Source organism: Empidonax traillii, unplaced genomic scaffold, assembly GCF_003031625.1.
Source record: "Empidonax traillii isolate 1590-97213 ecotype Southwest subspecies unplaced genomic scaffold, ASM303162v1 scaffold583:size513456, whole genome shotgun sequence".
Lineage (NCBI taxonomy): Eukaryota > Metazoa > Chordata > Aves > Passeriformes > Tyrannidae > Empidonax > Empidonax traillii.
The window spans coordinates 408,914-428,912 of record NW_020955776.1 but is presented as its reverse complement, the minus strand read 5'-3'; the positions used below and the strand labels follow the sequence as shown (position 1 = coordinate 428,912).

Below are 19,999 nucleotides of genomic sequence, written 5' to 3'. Positions count from 1 at the left end.
ACTTCTGCATGCTGCTGGATAACAAGGTGACTATGCAATCTACTATCCAGTTTCCAAAGTAATAGGGAAATCACACTGCCTCGTAGTAGAAAATGTCTGGTGTACCATGACAGGAAGCACTGCATTGACAGACCTGAATTCATGGCATGAAGCTTGAGTCCATCAAGATTTACTAGCTCTGATTCAGCGGTGCTTCTTATGGGACCCAAACAGGATCAGACACGAGCCTTCTGCCACGCTTGGACCTTGGTCTGTAACTGCAGTAATTCCGCTCAGGCAGTGCATATCTCTTCTGCTAAGCCTAACTGGACCCCAGCTGTCTTACAGAGAGCCAATTCAGGTGTATTTTCTATTGTGGCCTCTCCAAATTGCTCTGGAATAATTCTGAGCCACCTATTTTTCTAGGCATTTCCAGGGGCCAGCCAGTAGCACCCCGTGAGCTGAGTTTAGCCCAGCGGGGATTCAGCCGGGGGCCGTGCCTGGCAATCAACCTTTCAGAGGTCTCTGGTCTTCCTCCCCGGAACGCCCCCGCGGGGCGCCGACAAAGGCAGCGCAGCCCCGGGCAGCCCCGTGGGGCGCGGGCGGCCGCCAGGCCTTCCCCTGACCTGGGCTGCGGAGAGCGCCCGAGGAGGGGCCGCCGGGGCCGTGAGGCGCAGACGCGACCCCGCGGGGCGGACGCCGCGGTCCCGGCGGCTCCCGGGGCCGGGGGGCGGCGGGGGGTCACCGCCCGCGGGTCATCCGCCAGAACGAAGCGGCGGCAGCGCCACCTCCCCCTTCGCCACCGCCACCGCCCCAGGGACCGCCCCGCGGCCGGGCCGCGGCGGGCGGTGGCGGCGGGTGATTGACAGGCAGCGCGGCCCACCCGGAGGGCGGAGGCGGCGGGGGCCGCCAATCCGGGGCGGCGGGCGGGCGCCGAGCGGCGGGCGGGCGGGGCGCGGGCTGGGCGTGTGCCGCGGCCGCCGGCGGGGCGCGCTCCCGCTCCGCTCCCCTCCCGCTCCCCCCGCACGCACATTGTCCGGGCGGCGGCGGCGGCGGCACAGCGCCCCGGCGCCCCGTGCCAATGCGGGGCGGGCGCGGCACGCCGGGGGCGCCTCCACCACCGCGGTGGAAACTTCCCCTCACCGCCGGGCCGACGCGCGGCTGAAAGCCCCCGGCGGGGAGGAGCGGAGCGGGGATTCGCCCGCCTGGGGGGGGGGGGGGGGGGGGGGCGCCTCGTCTAGTTTGGTTTTTCCTCCGTTGGAAGGGAAAAAAAAAAAAAGGCAAATAATACTGTTACCCGGCTTTAAACTTCCGCGCCCCGCTCTCCAGGACGCGCATCCCGCCCGGCGGGGCGGACGAGCCGGTGAGTGACCGCCGGGCTGGGGCTGGGGCTGCCTCGGGGTGGGTGGGACGCGCCGTCGCGGAGGGGCAGCGCCCACCGGCGCGGCGGGGACGGGGCGGCAGCGCCGCCGCCACCTGTTAGCGGGGCTGTTCTCCCCCACCCTGGGAAGTTTGTACCCCCACCGTGCTGGGGGTGCCCTCCGCCGTGCCCCGGGGCAGCTGTGAGGAGGGAGCGATCCTTAGCCCGGTAGGCGGTGGCGGGGACCCACCTGCTCTCCTGGCCGCGCCATGACTCTGCTGCTTGGGTGCTGCCTGCCCCAGCCCCGCCAGGCCGCCGAGGTAGGAGGGTGATGGGCTGCCACCGACCCACAGCCTCTTCACCCCCTTTGCACTCCTCCTGCCTCCTGTTGTTTGTTCATTGTTGTTCCCCCTCCCAAGATGCTACCCCCTTCCCTTTCCCCCCCTTGCCCTCCGGCTCCCCTCCACATCCATTAGCTGCAACCCTCTACACCTGCTCTTTCTCTCACCCCTAGTTTGCAGCCCCCCGCACCCACCTTCCCTCAGCCCCATGAATCCACCACGCTGCTCCTGTGATGTGACTCCCCGCTCTTTGCTCAAGTAGGTGCCTGCTGGGCTGCGGTACCCCCCAGGAGAGACCAGGTTCTCGGCAGTGCCAGGCGTCGGCAGGCCAGGGGCGAGGCGCGGAGGGGGCGCGCAGGTATATATGTGCATCTGTGATGAAGTGAGCGAGGTCCCCGTTCAGTGAGCATGCGGCTCTGCGGAGCTGGTGACACTCCCTTCCTCCTAGGGACGCTCTCTGCCGGGGCTCTGCGGCGTTCCGAGGCTGGCTGCCTGCCGTGCCGGGGTGTCCTGGGGTCCGGGGGTGCAACGCCTTCAACCCAAGTGAAGGGGCATCTGAGAGCTTGCTTGGCCCGCATGGATCCCGCTTGGGGATGTGTTTTAAATTGCCTTAAGCAGTGGAGCGTGTCTGGAGACAAAAGAGACAATGAGAAATCAGGGTGGACTGGCGAACTCTGGAGTGGTTGGAGAAATGTTTAGGACAGCTGGAAACAGGAGGACCGTGCATCAGGAATGGCTTGTTAAGCCATTGCATGACAAGTCAAGCCGTTGACTATTTCAGTGTCCTAAGTTGGATGGTCATGTCTCTTTTCGCCTGTGACGTGTTTCTTTTTACCCCAGTCTTTGAGATGCAGAAGGGGTACAGAGTCCTGGTGAGGCTGTGTCACGATGTACTCCAATCTGGTTGGTGTGGGTAGGTTGTGCAGCTTGGAGCAGGAACTGGTTTTGAATGGAGGAAAGCACATGAGGTTTGGTGTGGGCTCAACTAAAGAGTTGCTGGAGTCAGAACTGGTAATGTGTTTCTTCTTCAGAGTATTTTATTTTGCAGCTGGTGATTTGTGTGATTTCTGCAAGTATTTGTAAGACAGCCATGACTTTGAATCCATGTGTGTCCTCCGTCTGTGTGTCTGGTCCTTTCCTTCTCCTTGTCAAATGTTTTCCCTGTGTGATTAATATTGTGCCAACTGCTTCATTTCAGCACTGGGGAGTCTGATACTGATTGATTTCCTTGTTCAGTCTCCTTGGTGGGTCTGGAGGCTGATGGGTGTTATCATTGCAGAAAAGTCTGCTTTTGGGTGGGAGCTGTCAGCATGTCTTTTTTTTATCTCAGTGAACCTCTTATTTCTTTTAATTAAAAAGAGATGAAGTATGCATGGTAATATCCTTCATGTTTACATAAAAATGATCTTGTAATTAGCAATAATTATCTCAGTTTGAGATATTGCTGTGATATTTAAACGGGACATATGACCTGAGGGACACTTTTCTGCCCCAGGGAGTTGCCCTTGGTGTGGTTCTCTCCTGCATTTAGTTTGATTCTTGGCTGCTGTCAGTGGTGAAGGTAGAACAGCAGCAGGAGTAACCTCGTGCTTCTCTGATGTCTGCCTAGAAAGCGATGGCCACGATTTCCTTATGGCATCTGGTGCCGCTGCACAGGGTTCCCTGGCAGACCTGCGACCACGTGCATGCAGATGGTCTGCCTTGGTGGCTTTCACTTCGGGTCTGAGGAGTCTCAAGGGGACTTTGCCATTGTCTTGGGGGAGGGGAAAAAACCAGGCTGAAAAATTGCCAATTGACCTTTTTTTTCCAAGTTCTCCTAGGGAGATATGGAAAAGTCTGCTGATAATGTGGGAAACTTCCCTGAGGTCCTGAGGCTACAGCCATCTTTCACCTGACTTCCCTTTGCTTTAAGAGGAGCAGAGCTCAGCTCACAAATGTAAACATTTGCTTCCAGGCTGGATATGGCACCTGCTGCCTCCACTCCTGCTACTGGTGCACCCCAAATTTACCTTCCTGCTAAGCTACCCTTGGAGAAAATACCAGATTTTCTTGGGGTGAAAACCTTTATAGGGTAAAAAAAGTTGACTACTGGGGAAATGTTCAACAAAATAAAATTCAAGACAAAAAAATGCTACCTGTGGAGAGGTGTTCATTGTGGCAGTGTGTTATAGGGAAGAGGTAGGAATGTCTTCTCTCCTGCCTTTCAAGATGTGTTATACAATATACTGTACTTTTTGTCAGTCTAGGAGAAGCAAAATGGTTGTGCTCTAAGCAATCTTTATCTAATAATAATTTATTACTAGGTTTCTATTTTAACATTTTTTGAACTGTAAACTTAAAATCAGAGCTTATTGAGCAGCAGATAAAAATGTTAAATCTATTTGAGTTTTACCTGTATTAATCTAATAATATATTTATGACATGATATTTGATCAGCTCTATAGCCGGTTGATGACCAGCTATAGAGTATTAATCAAATAAATTACTTGACAAATATGGATGAGATTAAACAAATTATCTATTTGCCAGCTGCCGTTCAACTGATCTGCCATGGAATGTTCCTCGTTCTCTTGTCTTTCCCTTCCAGTTTTCACTCCACTTTTTAAATGGTTTATCTTGTTCTGAACTGTCCTCGGTATCTGTTTCACTTACCTCTTTTGTGCCATGGTTTTCTGTTCGTTCTTTCTTCTGCCTCTCTATTGAACCTCTCTTTCCATGCTTTTTGAGTCTAAATTAGCCATTTTCCCTCTTTTTCTCTACCTTCCTGGTGGAGATTTTTATTGAACCGTTCATAGTCAGCTGAACTAAATTGGTATGTGTTTAAACCCATAAAAATGTAAAACTAAGCCCAGACTGTGTGTGAGTATGAAGATGTTTGCTCAGTGGTAATGCTTCTCTGCCTCTCCCCGAGTTTTTTGGCTCTTGCAGGAAGGGTGTTCCTGCAGTTCTGGAGGTTTTTCCCAGCTCTCATTTTCGCTTATGCTCTCCTTATGCCTTTTTCAAATGTGAATTTGATTTTGTATCTTAAGAAAGAAACTGGGATCAAATGGCAGACCTTGTGTTGTTCATTGATTGTGTATCTGTATGTATGCAACCTGCTTCCATCTGCTGTCTGACCAAACCCAGCTTTCCTGCCAGGCAGTTCTGCTTTCCTCCTGGCATCATCATTCCTCCCTGCTGGGTTTACAGCCAGGAGGTGCCTTTCAGTAGGGCAGAAGGAACGGGTTCTCTGAACGTTTTCTGAACTTATCTGTTGGTTGCAGAGTCTGTATGAGTGTCAGGTTGATGAGGGTAAGTGGCGAGAGGTGAACAGGTTATTGTGCATGATCAAGCAGTCACAATATTCAATTCGATCTAGTATTCAAAGATTAAAGTCTCTTAAAAATGAAATTGCTGTATGGAGAAGAATTGTTTTCAGGGTTTTGTTGGGGTCCCCCCCCCGGATGAAATCTAGAGATGGGGAGGATATTTTTCAAAAACAATGAAAGTAATAGAAAATCTTATATTTCAGGGGAGGAATTTTGCTATCCTTTGGCAGTAAAGCACAGGCAGTCCAGAGGAGCGTGATGGGAGTGCTCAGAGTGCATGATTCGCCTCCACTGATGGTTGCAGTGATGTTGCAGCAGCAAATGAGCTAAGCTATGTATGTCATAGCTGTCTGCTTTAAGTACTCTGAGTTACGTGACGATGCCCTCTTGTACCCCCAAGGAAAGGTCTCTGCTGCTCTGAAGTTAACAGTTGCACCGCTCCTCTGTGTCTTCTGAGGCTTTTGGATAAGGGGTGCACTGACAGAGTGAGCAATCCAGGTGGTACATTGTTGCAAAGCAGAATTGATGGGGGAGGATGGAGCCAAGAGGAATATTCTTTTGCAGTTAATTATTTACTGCAGGGAGAGAGGGAAGCTGATGATGTTTGGTTTATAATTACAGATATCCAGAGGAAAATACTTCAAGACGATCTGTTTTATTCTATATGTTGCTGCCTATTTCTCTTTAACATGGGACCAGCATGATTTAATGATTGGCTTAGTAAAAGCAAAACTTCATTACCAGCCCCTCACTGATGCAGTATGGTTTTACAGCTTCTTGTGCATGATGCAAAATGATCTGAATGCTTACAGAGGGAATAGTCTTTCCATGCTCACTGTCTTAATGCATGACCTGCCTGTGGTGCCCGTCTGACAGCAATGTGGGCTCTTGGAACAGTTGATCTCTAGAACCGAAAGATGACTTTGTCGTTAAAGTGCAGGATTGGGAACTGGGGAGTCCTGACCCCCCCATCTGGTCTTGGATAAGCTATTTGCCTTATTTCACTGGACTCCCTTCTTTTGGAGTGATACCGACCCAGTCTATCTGCTAAAAGGGTAGGATGCCTTGGGTGAGAGGCCCTCTGATAATGTAGAGGTAGTGGCAGCCCAGGTACTTGCATACTACTGTGCCAGGGACCAAACTTTAAGTGGGTTTTTCCTTTTGCATAGCTAAATCCATTACAGATCAGACTGCTTGTATGGAAGTTAAATTCAAGAGCTGGTGGAGCCAAGTTTAAATGCGTGTGTGTGGGAGAAATAATTTGACGAATACAAAAAAGAGACATTGCTGCAATGTCTCTGGGAAGATGCCTGTGTGTCTCCTGCTTGTTTAGCATCCTTGAGAGAACAGCAGACGTGAGGGAGAAGCTGTGGCCTGTGAAATGAAGAGGATGTCTCGCTCTTACTGGGAGAAAAGATCTAAAAAGCCAGGGAGTAGGAGTGAAATGAGGGATGCAGGTATGCACAGTGGGGGGTGCTCTGGGCTACCCTGTTCTCACTGGGTAAGGCTCTGTGGGAGGAGAAGCAAGGAAGAGATCAGTGGAAAAAGGCGTTGTGGAGGCTGCTGTAGTGCAGGGTGGTGTGTCAGCTATCCTGCTGATTTAGGCTGAACCGAGGCATGGCTGACTGGCAGGCAGTGGAAGTACACAAGGTCGTCTTCTCTGAGAAAGGCAGACTAGTGAAAAATCTCTAAATGAGAGTCTGGCTAGCAAGTGCCTGTGCCTGAGGCAAGTTGGGATCTTGTTTAGAGGCTTGCTGAGAAGTGAGCTCTGTTCATCAGTGGCTTGTTGGGGTAACAGGCAGCTGTCATGTAGGCCTGCTCCAGTGTTGTGTTGAGTGCTCTGATGCTCTGTGCTATCTTCAGCAATTCTGTGGCTTACATCCAGCCCTATTCAGTCTGCTCCAAACCATGTGTATAGAATAAGCTTGAATGTATGAAATTGGAGCCTGCAAATGATGGATTTTGTCCTAACCCAGCTCGCCACTGCAGCAGCCAGAGCAGTATTCCTGATGTGGTACTAGGTTATCTGTTTCTCTAGTGATTGTAGCATCTGTGCTCATTCCCTGCTGCTTTGCATGAGATGCCAGGGAGCTTAATCTTATGGGTGGTGTGAGGGGGCTGGAATTCATCCTTCAGGAAAAGGAGAAGGCTAGGCTTGAGAAACCAGGTTTTGGTTGGTATGATAAGTAGATAAAACAGTCGTTGACTCTGTTGAGTAAATAAAACATCACCGTTTCTTAGAGGTATATATGGGACCAACCCCCAGCTTGTATGTGTGATAATCTTGTGATTAACTTTTTTCACTGTCTCCCCTTGGATCTGTGTCTGTAGATGCAATGGCTCCTTTTGGGTTCCACCGTGTTAAGCTCCTGCTGTGAACAGCACAACTCTCTCCTTTGTAGAATGCAGACCCAGCAAATGCTGGTGAAAGCAGGAGGTACCTCCTCCCTCTATGTGTCTATGCACACTCCTTGATTCTCCCCTTGTGTGGAGCGGCTGAGTGTATAACCTTACCGTATAACCTTGGTCATGCAAGGTTTCTCTCAGCCTTTTCCTGATTTGCATGATACTGTATGAGGCCAGCCAGCTTTTTCTGGAGGGTTTGTCCCACTTTCCACACGGGCAGCCTTGGGCGAGTGGTCTGCTCCCTGACCTGCTTCGACAGGCGTGTGCTGGCTTCTTGCTCCGCTGGTGTGGGAGGGAGTGCAAGTGCTAGGGGGGCTAGGCAGGGGGAGGACATTGCTGTGCCAGTTGGTGGTGTCACCTCCCATCTGGTAGTCAGCTTAGCTGCTGATGGATGAGGAGGTACACAGAAATCCCTGCTTCACTTTCTGCCTCATCGTTCTCCTGAGGGTTGTAGAGACTGAGAGTTGTACTGAAGTCCATGAGGGTCAGAGCTGCTCTCTCTACTCCTCTGAGTACAACTGCATATCCTCCATTGTGCTGTACTCAGTTGCAGCTGATGGCTCTGTAGCTATTCTGGTGGTGCCTGTGAGTTACCAAATATCAACATGTTGATCTCAAAACACATGCACTGGAAAGAAATGACCACCATGACCATGGTGAAGGTGGGAAACAGAGGTGCAATACAGTCAAACCTAGACTGGAAGAGTGCTTCTACTCCTGCTTTTCCACAGAAACAAGGAGGCTGTATGATGGTGCCTCATTGCCACAGTGGCATGTGCAGGGTCTAACTAGGTCTGTGATAGAGTAGAGGGGTAGATGGATGAGGGTGGAAATCTTGTAGCTGATTCAAAAGCAAGATGCATCTAGTACAATCGTTCTTTGTGCAGAAGGAATGAAAGCCACAGTATTCATCCCAGAAAGTCACTGCAGAGACAACGTTAGAACTTACTTCTGAGAGTGGCTGGCAAAGTTGACATAGATATGTTGTCTTGTGCAGATCAGTTCTATGTTCTCATTCCTGTAATACACCTGGTACTGAAGGATCAGTAGCTCTACAGATGTTTTCAAGTGTGAGAAGTATAATTTTTTGAAAATACTATGCTTTTATGTATCATGGTTGGTCATTCAGAGACCAGAATGTTTCCACAAACTGTGGTAACATTGTGCAAGACCTGAGGAGAACAAGAAGATGGAGCAGAGAGGTCTCTCTCTCTCTGGGCAGAAATGGCCAGTCTCTTCACGAACAAAGAACCGGGGAAGGTTTTAGGGCTGTGAGGAATGCAGCCTGGATTCAGTGTGCAGATCACGATCTGCATGGGGTTGTTGAGCGAATGCAAGGATAGACAGAATCTGTTGGCATCAGACTGGGAGGTCCATCAGTGGTGATAGGTGGCTGAGGATGGAGGATGCTTTGGAGATTTTAAACCACTGGCAGTGGTTTGAACTGCAGCAAAGGGTTTTTTGTGGGCATACCACTGCAGCTTGACTTTGACTTCCAAGAGATTGGTTTACTACCACTCCATCACAAACCACAGGATGTTAGGGCTGATCCTGTGTGGAGTTGTCATATGCCCACCTCATCCCCAGCCCTTCAGTGTGGGTCTAACAAGGTGGAACCTTGGTGGGGTGAGAGCGCTCTTCTCCTTGTGGCAGGCACAAGGAGGATACAAATAGGAGGAAAATGGCCTTCCTTGAATGATTGCAGCAGTGACTCTCAAAGTTTTGTTCCTGAGGTCACTTCCTATTTTCCATCCCCGGCAAGAGTTTGGGCAGTTGTCCTGCAAGGAGGACTAGGACTTTCAGACCCCATTTGCTCTCAACTAATAGTCATCTGATCCCCACAACTACTGCAAGATGTCCTCTGCTTCATGTTCCTTCTATGCTGAACACATTAATCTGTGTTCAGTAAACATCAGCTTACACCTCTGCTGTTCTTCTTCTTCAGCAGTGTATATCTCAAGCACCCACTCTTTTCCAGTCTATGAAGTGTCCAGGCCTGCCTGCCCCTCGTGTCTGCTAGAAAGTGAAAAACTGCCAAGTATCTGCCAGTGCCTACAGCCAGGGCATACATACTGGGCAGGAAGAGGAGATACATTCTTATAACCTCTTGTTTTACAGCTGGGGAACTGAGGAATGGAAATTCACGTTAACAGGAGGAGCCTAGAGCAGATCTGACAACAGAAATTGTTGTCCTAGTCTAGCACTTTGACTGCAAGGTCAGTTTCCCACTTCCTTGGGTAACTGATGAGTGTCAAAAGATTCAGCACCCAACTGTTGATGTGTTGCTAATCTGATTTTTCTGATGTCACCAGTGCTTTCTTATCACAACGAACGGTGAGAAGGTGGGGGGTTGTTTCTTTTTACCATTTCAAACAAGGCTGTCTTGACTGTTATTTTAATATTTTAGGTGTCTGGTCCTAGAAGTGATGTGAGTGGAGGGCTGGATTAGCAGTAATTTGCATGTCACTCTTCCAGGCTGTAAGTGGGGCTTGTGTCTGCAGAAATTGATAAATACCCCACAGTAAAGCTGAGTGTCTTGTTGTGGGTTGGAAAAATGGTAAGAAGATTTGGGCATTTGAAAAGAGATGTTGGAGCCCTCTGGATGGGGATGGATTTAAAAATCAGAGGGCTTTAGGATCTTAATTTCTGTTGGTGGCAGATGATTGCAAAGTGAACCATCTCCCTTGGTCACCTGCATCAAGGCACTTCTTGTGGAAAGATTTATAAAACAAGATGCAGTTAATTTACCAGATCTTTGAGGTTAAAAAATAAAACAAACTTCCCGGGGGGGGGAGGAAAGGAGGGTTCTTCAATAAGCAAAAACCCTTTACTTTTTTTCAAATCAGTTTCCGAAGCACCTAATCTAATCTTTCCAAAACAGTTCTCTGGCAGCCAGGGCTCACATATTTTTAAAAAAATGGTGTAGAAAGGAATGTATAGTGACAGTTTAATTTGTTGCTGAAATGTGGTCACCTCTGGGATAATTCAGAGCAACCATGGAGTGGATGTTAAAACTGTTCAGGATGGGAGGTGAGTAAAGAGACGCAGCTGAGATGAAACCACCAATGGAGAATGCCCATGCAGAGGTATAATTCCTGGAATTTAGGTTTGTCTTCCTCCTTTGACTAACAAAGCTGTAGCCTGTTCCCATATTCTGAATAGGGCAGTTTTTGCTGAGTCCTTAATGTGACAGAAAGGGAGGTTTTGGTGGTGATTCCCCTAGGATGGTGGTAGGGAAGAGCCTCTGGTAGTAGCCAGCTTTAGGGTTGAAATGGATGCAGAATAAAAGGTAGATGATTACAGCATGTAAGGTACAGGTCCCTGGCTGGGGACATGTAAAAGCCCAGGGCATCCAGCTCTATATATAGTAGTCACCAATCTACAGATGCAAACTGAACTGTGTAAATGTAAAGCTGGCCTGAAATTTTACTCTTTTAAAGGGAAAACAAGGTAATTGCAGGGTGCTCTTAAGAAAGAAAAGGAAAGCCTTCCTGAGTTTTAGAGGAAGATGTACATTTTAAAAAGAAGAACGTATAGACTTGCTTATCTGAAGTGTGCTCCTTGTGAAGAGTGGGAAGCTGAGTGCCTGGGAGAGAGCTGGGCTTTTTCAGAGCATGCTACTTAGCACATGCTTTTTTGGCAAGTCCTGCAATTGCACTGCAACAGGGTTGTGAGGTCTTGTTCAAATTCTGCTGAAGTTGGTTGAACTATGTTCACTGCAGTGATCGTGGTGGGATGGTGAGCAGTACAGCATCTCTCAGGTCAGTTCAGGTTTGTATCTCCTTTATTTCAAAGTCTGCACCTGGAATGAGTTTATTCAATTTGCAGCTTAGAGCAACTTAAGAATAAATCCCAGAGGAAAAGGAAAAAAACCCTACCAGCATAACAAATCAAAATAATCAAATGGATGTTGACTGGCAGGCACTGTGTGGAGGTGGACAACCACCAGTCACACTTCCTCAGCATGGCTTGCTCTGCTGGAGCAATGGGAGCAAGTAGCTGTTGGGATTAGGGTGCAAAGAGATGGTGTTTAAAATCTGAGGTACAAGCCTGCAAACTCAGTGACAGCTGAATGCTGGGGTGGAAGAAAAAGTTCTGCCACCAGTAGCCCTTTCAGGGTGCTAAGTTGAACTTCTTGTTTTCTTCTGAACCCTTCAGTTCAGTCCCACTGTGGGTGAATGTTGTGCAGTCTGTTCCGTGCTTGCTTTTTTGCCCCTATTTGATTTGAAGGCCCTTTGTAAAAGCATATTCCTCATGCATCCTGTTGTCAGGGAAGTTATTCTGCCTGCAATCCTCGTCTGAGCTTAATTTTTTTTTATTTTCTGTAGCACCAGGGCTGATGGCTTCACAAATCTTAGAATAACTCTTCCATCCCTCCCCTGGCCAGCCTAGCAGCGTGACAGCTCCATTTAATGTGTGCTGTCTGCTTTGGCTGCGTGCCCCTAGACTCATTATTCTGCAGTTGTCTGCATCGAGCTCCAGTGTTGCCTGCCCCAAAGGATTGTATATCAGAAGTCATGAAAAAGAGAAGAGTCCTCAAGGTTGCTCTGTAAATCCCAAGTCTCTCTGCTAGAAGAAATTGCAGTCTTGCTGCTCTGTCCTTTCCTCTCCCATGTCCTTGCCCCAGCTCTGCTGCGTGAGTGCATCCCTCCCTGCCTGTCATGGTGCATGTTTTGATGGGCATGAAGTGAGCCTTGCAGGCTCTCTGGGAAATGCAGTTTTTATGGCACAAACTGTTTGGTGCCTGGGATGTTTTCCTTTCTTCATCTGCTAACACAAAGGCAGGTTGAAACCTGCAGCTCTGCCTTCTCTTCACCCATCCCCCAAAATTATTTGGATCCACTTGAAATATCTTTACAGGGAAAGTATTGTGAAGCTTTCTTGCTTCAGGTAGATACTTCAGGGCATGAGCCTCTCATCTGCTACTTGAAGTGTAGCATTACCTTTGGGCCTTAGGAACTGGAAGTTCTTTCATGTTAGGTGCAGAGTGAGAAAGGCCCTCTCTGAAAAGCTTACAAGTGAAGTGCGAGATGGGGAACATCAGAGTGCAATTCATCTGTCCAGATAGTGACATCTAACATCCCAGCTGCATGCTGTCAGTCCCCTTATATAGGCAGTGGAGGAAACGAGCACTTTGATCTCATCACGGTGCAGGTAGATATCTGAAACAGGTCAGACAGATAGTGCCTGTCTCTGCTCATTGATAAAGAAGCTCTGGATGATGGGCTCTCTTGGAGATGTCTATGTTGTAGGTGAGGTGAATCCCACCTTGATTAGCTACACTGAGCAGGCTAGGGTAGCACACAGAAGTGGCAAGACAGTGTTGAATGTAGTCAGTCCTTGTCTTAGCTGTGTGCTGCCTCATTTGGTAAACATGTGCGTCTTCCTTTGGTCAAGAAGCTACCCTTCATTTTCATTCCTTGCTGGTCAAGAGCTGGAGGAGAGGGATGTCATCTAGACAGCAGCTGGAAGACAGAGTTGCTCCTAGATGCTCTCAGAGGTGCTCCTAGGACAGAGCTCCAAGCCTGTCCCAGCTCTGGACCAAGGGGCATTTTAGCCAAGCAAAGGCATAAAGTTTAGTTAGGGATGGGGCAGTTTTGTCCCTGTTTCATCCTTCCATACTGAGGCCAAGCAGCTGCTAGCATAGGTCAGGGGTTACTCGGCTACTTCTCAGGAGCTCCTGACCTCCTGATTGTGCCCAAACATGTATTGTATTGCAGTGGGGGAAGACATGAGACCTCTAAATCTGGAGCTGAGACAATGGCACGGGACTTCAGATTGCAGACTAACAGATGGTATCAGCAGGAGCCCTCCAGTGCCTCAACAAGGGTTGCACGTCTGGGTATTCCAGGCTTGGTGGGTAAAACCCCTTTCTCTTGGGGGAAAAAAGAGCTTTTTTTCCTAACACCGAAGCACTGTTAAATGTCATAATTGGGATTTGGGGATGATGGAGCAGGTTTCTCTGGATTTGTATCCCACTTGGCCTGAACCTTCATGGTTGTTCTAAAGACCCGATCATGGTCTGCAGGGAGCAGGTTGGAGGAGTCCCAGAGCTGTTCTTGAAAGAACTGAAAAAACAAAGCTGAGCCAACTGGAAGGAATAAAGCCTGCTAGCCTGGGGAGGATTTTCTTGACTGGCTGAATTTCCCCTTTGATTTGGAGCACTTGTTCCATCATGCCTTTTGCTGGGGAAGAATTAGCCTGATGGCAGAAATGCAATACACCGGGCATTTGGGAAGCAAAAACCTGTCCACAGCAAGAGCCCACAGATCTTAAACTCAGCCTTTAAGTCCCTGTGCTGACAGCTGGTTGCAAGACTGCTCAGTATGGGATGGTGCTGTGCCAGCATCTTTACCCTCCATCTTATGCCTGTGTCGTCAGCATGATTTAATGTAGAGCCCTGAAAAAAAAAGAGTCAGTTTTATACCCCAGTGTTGTTTGTTGTTGATACTCATGCTGTAATTCCCATCAGTTCAAACACCCATAAAATGGTGGTTAGCTCTGAAGAGTCCCTAGAAGTCTTCTGTGTGCACTACAGACACTTCAAACTTACAATAGCAAGGAGTTTATTGGGGAGATTTCTGTCTGGGCCTAGGTGGGAAACCCACATGCTGTGCTACAGAAAAAGGCAAAAACATACCTTATATTCCATTAGATAGTGTATTTTCCTCACTGTCACAATGCATCTTAATCTCTCTCTGCTGACTTTCCTGGCTACACATGTCCACAACAAGCTTTTGTACTTTTCATCTGGTGCTTCTAGGAAACAGAGAGGGCAAGTATGAAAACCATCAGGAGGCTTTTTGATTCAGTAAGGAAGGTATATCAGTGCCTTGTAGTTAGGACCCACAACGTATGTTATGCTTGATACTTTCCTTGTTGTCCTTTCCCTCTGAACTTTGGTACAATAAACAGTGCCTATGTTTGAAGAGTGTCCCAACAGAGAGGCACCTGGCACAGCATCAGGTCCTGGCAGCTTCTCTGTGTTTCTGCTGCACGTGGCCTCTTGCCTGGTCAAAAGTGCATCGTCAGTGGCACCGAATGGTGAATGTGCGCCTGTCCCTTTTCCTGCTCACCCGAGGTAATTTCTTCTGCTGCTCCTTCCGTGTGGCAGAACAGGTCACAAAGGGAGAGATGTAGTGCCTTGCTGTACTCTGTTACTCAGGTGCAAAGCTCTGAGCCTCACCTGCAGCAGTGGTGTTGTGCTTAGGACTGGCTTCTTGCTGCAGTCAGCCTGCTGCTGGTTGGATGCACTCTGGCAAAACATTGCTTTTTACTTGTTAATTTTTGCCACCAACAGTATGCTGATTGTCTTGTCAACAGGAGGTGGTTTGTAGGTCTCTGGAAGTTTTGCACCAGTGTCACTTGGCTGTTTGCTGTCCTGGTTAAGTGGGCACATATACAGGTCTTTGAAAGCTGGCGGGAGAAACCAAGATCCCTTTCACAAAGGTTTTGTAACTATATGACCTTCCTAACTAATTTTCCTAACTCCCTAGTAACACGTATATGTAACTAAATCTATTGGGAGCCAGGGCTATATTGAGCCTTAGACATGGGAAATTGTGTAATACGACCGAGTTGCGTATCGTGTCCAGGGCAGAGCCAAACTTATTGTACCAAGAACTTCCTTAAGATTTTACCATTAGGAGGGAAGACAACTCCCATCACAGGGAGCCCAGTTCTCCAGTAGTCCACCAAAGGCTGCTTTCGTTTCTGATTCAGCTCTGCAAATGCTGTCTAGTGGCTTCAGACTGGGTATGGAAGTCAGCTGGTATTATTTCCCATGTGAAGGCTAGAGCGAGGGAGAGAAAACTGAAGCAGCTTGTCTTAGCTTGAGTCAGCATTGCAGAGTTGCGAGTGTGTTTCTGTAGAGCCTAGTGAAAGGTCCTTGCCTTATCTGTCTTGATATTTTGTTGGTTACACAACTTGCACATCTCACAGATGCAAATATTTTCCTGGGGTTTGCCCTGGTTGCCCAAGGAGGGTGTTTGTTCAGATTCTCATGCTTTGCAGCTAATGTGAGTTTGCAATTAATTTATGCTTCCTAACTTCGTGTGAGAGAAAGGAAAGTGGTGCTAGGTGCTTGCTTTTATTTTTGGGGTTTTTTTTCCCCCTCCCTCTGTTGTTCCTCGCTGGCTGGCTACTTTGAAATGAGCATGTCGTGGTGTTTGGTTTTTTTTCTTTAAGCAATAACGTGTTGCTGCAAATTCAGCTCTGGAGAGGTTGTGGGAGCTTTTGTCTGCTGGCATTGCAGCTGCTGCGGGCAAGGCACAGACAAGACGTAGTCCTGCGGGTGCCCGGCCTGTGAGCTGGGTCTGGCTGAAGTGGATGCCAGCCCAGCTGAGTGGCGTGATCCTTCTTTCCCACTGTATTCCCACACTCGCTCAGCAGTGGCTGGGACATGCTAGTCCTGCCTTTCTCCAGACTGTGCATGAGCAGCACAGTTCACACCGTGCGATGTTATCAAAGGAACCCGAACTTGGCGTGTTGCAAGTAAAGTATCTTTTCTCCGCCTCGTTTAGCTACAGCAGCGTTATCTCAAGAGGGCTGTATGAAGTGTGCTTGTCACAGCTGTGCCAGGCACCGACACAGCTCCTGGAGATATCTTACACGTCCTCTCCTAAGCTACTGGATGAAAATTGGCTACTTCAGAGAGTAAATTGCCTCCATATTAGTACATGTTCAAAGAAAGGTGTCTAGTTGAGACCTAGAGAACACACATCATCTTCAGGTACAGCGGCAGAACTTTGAGTAAACCTCATGGAGTCTGTGTTCATTGTGTTTTCCAGAACGCTCTTTGAACTTGCATTTTTATGTTTTGTGCTCTTCAACAGCAGCAATTCCTTTAGTACTGTAGAATACAGGAAGCACTTGCTTAAAATGATGTGGAGGAGTTGTCACCCTGTAAAACTCAGACTGGCTATCAGCTGTGTTTCATAGTGATCTTGGCCAGTCACACTGGTGGAGTTTTCAGACCTTGCAGCCACTTTAAAGTCTTCTGAGGGGGAAGAAGGCCAACTACATGATTTTTTTTTATCTGATCAGGGTTTTTGACTGCTAGCTTAAGTCAAATTTCATGTTTGAGTTGACATAGTATGTCCTGAGCTTAATCAAAACTGTACAGAAGAAAGGGCAAATGAAGCCTCTGAAATGGCAGCCACCACTTGGAAGAGCTTCTTTTGGAAGATCTCCATTTGGATAAGAAATACTAACCTTAAATATACTTTCCTTCAGTGCAGGTCTTGCACCCTCTCTGTCCTAATCTTAGGTGTACAGGCAAAAGGCAATAATTGTTATATGAGGTGATAAAAATATTTGTGATTAGTAGATCCTAGACCATAATCAACCTTTGATGGAAGGAATTAATTTAGAATGAGACAACCTTCACTACAAGTTTTTAAGGATGGATTATGAGGGTAAGTTGACAAATTCCAGCTTGTTGACAAATTCCAGCTTTCAGAGCTCTTTGCTTTCATTGCTGTTGAAATATAAGTTTTCCTCTTGTGTTAATATACTCACACCCTTGCTACAGAACACTGCAGCATTGTTTTGCTTAAGTAGTGTTTCAGGGCAAAGTTGGCTGGTTTGGCGTGTGAGATGGTGGTTTTCTGTGGGATTTTTCTATTTTTAAAAACAGCTTTTTGCAAACACTTGATTCATTTTTTTTTTAATTTAATTTTACCTTTTCAGTTGAAGTTTGTGTGGGAGCAATGAGAGCTATGTAGGAACCGTACCCACTGCACCATGCTGTGGCCTTGAAGGTTCACTGCAGAGACACACCAGTTGCTTTCTGAAAAGAAGAGGATTTTAAGGGGTAAATCAAAAAGCAGTTTGTTTCTAGTTAGGTGTGAATGACGTCCGAGAGTGAGAAACTGTTGTGTGTGCCTTAGGAGCCCTGAGAAACAGCACTGGTGAGCTCTACTGCCCTCAGATGAAGAGGGAGGCTTTATCAGCATGTCACCCCTTCCCAAAATCTCATCAGTGGCTTGTTGATCTGCCAGGCTCTTGTGAGAGCACATGATCACATTTGAGATCTCACGATATTGGTAAGACTGTAAAAATTCAGAGTTCAAGCTTAATCTGTGAATTCATTATAAGGGAAGAGAATTTTATTGTTCTGAGGATTTGAGGAGCTATGGACCCATGAATGTAGAGCCTCTGACTGCAGATGGTTCTCTGCTCCCTTAAGGAAAAAAAAACCCAAACACCAAAGCACCATAACTCTGAAAGAGGTTCTTGTCCAAAAGTGATGATTTTCTGTAGTTATTCCTAGTGACTGTTTCCTCAGGGGGATAATTTTCATATCTTATGCACAATTTTTTAATCCAGCTTTAAGCCTACAAGACAGATGGGGTTGTGATAAGAGCCAGGAAACTTGCATCATCTTATTAGACTGGATCATCTTTAACAGTGCTGGTTCACATCACCTGTTCATTTTCTTGCTTGCTTTTTCCAGACTATAGGGGAAAGAAATAAAACCCTTAACAGCCTTGTGACATTGAGCATTAATCATTCTTACTGTCTTGAATGGTCAGCAAAGGCACCATGGGCAAATTCTGTCGGGTGTGGGGGAGCAGAATTGGAGAGAAACCTCAGACCATGCGTAGGACCAGGCTCCTACCACTTGAACAGTGACTTCGTACCTGTTACAGTTCATATTTATAGTAGCGTACCAAAAAAAGCCTCAAGGTATGAAAAAGGGATGCAGCCACCAGTATGAGCAAGCTGTGGTCTTTTGGTGCACATTCCATCTCTGTGTCCCACCAGCCCTGCCTGGAGCTGCTTTTAGTGGTATTTGTTGTAGCCCAAGAGATAATTGGGTGAGATTTTTGGTGTCCTGAGGTCCAGCTTTCAGCCCCCTTTCTAGACATCATGGTTTAAGTGTCAGAGCTTCAGTTCTTATGTCTTTGCTGGTACTTATGAGGGCAGATGCTGAACACAGGGGTGACCACTAGAAAAAAAGGTCAGGATTCATTTGCTGGGGGCTGATGGCAAAGGATGATAGCATGAAATACTCCCAGCAATCAGTGATTTGCAGAGTGATGTAGGTCATATAACAAATCTTCCTCCCCCCCCACACTGTAATAGCATATAGAAAATATAGTAATTTTACTTACAATAATAAAGTTGTGTTACTATACACTGGGGATTTGGAGGCAGATGCTTGGATTTTTCCCGGTGGGCTGAAGGGAGGTTCAGGTTTTGTTTTCTTTGTTTATTATATTTTAAACCAAAACCAAAGAACTGTGAGTCAGCTTGATCTTTGCTGCTGCAGTTCCTCCACCGTGGTCCCTAGGCATTGTCTAACATGCCTGTACCTTCACGAGGCTGGATGAGCCCAGAGACTGGAGGCTTATTTGTGTTACTCCTGTTGCAGAAATTCCTTAGGAAGGCTCTGTGTATCTTTAGGAGCAAGAATACATAAGCCAACCCTCTTAGCAGAGGGTTCTGGGAAGATACTCCGCTGCTGATCCCAGGAGCAAGTTCTCTGTGCCAGCACTCACCAGCACCATATGCAATTCCTCATAGCAGCCAGACCTCAAGGGAGGAGAAAACTATACTCCTTCCTTATTCTGCTTTATGATGGCTGAGTTTTACAGCTGCTCTGTGGGCACTCTCTATGCCTCCCTGGCTTAATGATTTGTAGCTTTCACAGGTAGTGTCAGTCTAACTTGCTACTGTCTCAAGATGCTGGGAGGGGTGTTCCAGATCGGCTAAGGTTGAAAATTAAAATGGACAAAATAAGGTCCTCAGCCAGCATTGACTGTCTTGTCTTTAGTGGATTCAGTGCAAGGACACTACTTTTTACCTTTTCCTGAAGGTGAACCTTCAAGGTGAGATCTCAGTCTGGGGACTCACGTGTTTGGTTCTTACTCCTTGTCTTGTTCTGTCCTCTTGCTTCCTTTGGGAAGCTATGAAAACTTGCACCTTGTCCACATTACAGACAGATAATGTCTTAGGGCTGTCAGGAGAAGTTGCCTTTGAAGTTCTAGGTTTGCCTTTTGTGGTTATTTTTTTCAGGTCAAATACAGAACTGTTTGCATGAGCCTCATAAAGTCCAAGAATAAATCCAATGAATGCTGATGTGTTTCTTTTTTACATATCTCTGCAATGTGTGCTTTCCCAGCATTGCAAAGTTGTGCTTGGGCAGCAGGATCAGAAAGTCTGAGAGGGAGATGACTAGACACAGGAAAGAGAAAGGGAATCTATATATACACATATAAAAAGAAGTGGTGTTTGTAGTTCGGGCATCTCCTGCTCTCATGCTCTTCTTCTTTCCTTCTCTCCTTCCTTCCCATGTGGTGCATGAGTTTTTCTTGCTGCTGTGTGGTGTTTACCTGGGGACTTTGCTGAGCAGAGGTTGATCTGTGATGGAGGTCCATTGTCATGCCTGACAAAAGGATACTTCAGCTAGAAAGGACACCTGCAGGATCATGTTGCCCTGTTTTACTTTTCCCTAGCAGTGATTCTTCAGCTCATACTGTGGATGTTTTGGGTTGTACTTTGCATGGTCTCTTTTTTTCTGTGCTCTCAGGAGAAACCAGGTGCTAAGAACAGTGTTGTGCATGCCAGCTGTGTCTGGTCACCAGGTTCTTGCCATGGTA

General features: G+C 47.5%; 1 protein-coding gene across 1 annotated transcript in view; it reads left to right on the top strand.

Annotated features, from left to right (window-relative positions):
- Window positions 1-936: 936 nt before the first annotated feature.
- The window catches only part of HRAS (HRas proto-oncogene, GTPase), a 41,094-nt gene continuing 22,031 nt past the window's right edge, over window positions 937-19,999 (top strand). Inside the window, exon 1 of the mRNA XM_027898196.1 lies at window positions 937-1,342. The gene's annotated coding sequence lies outside the window, so the exon portion shown is untranslated. The remainder of the gene's footprint in view (window positions 1,343-19,999) is intronic.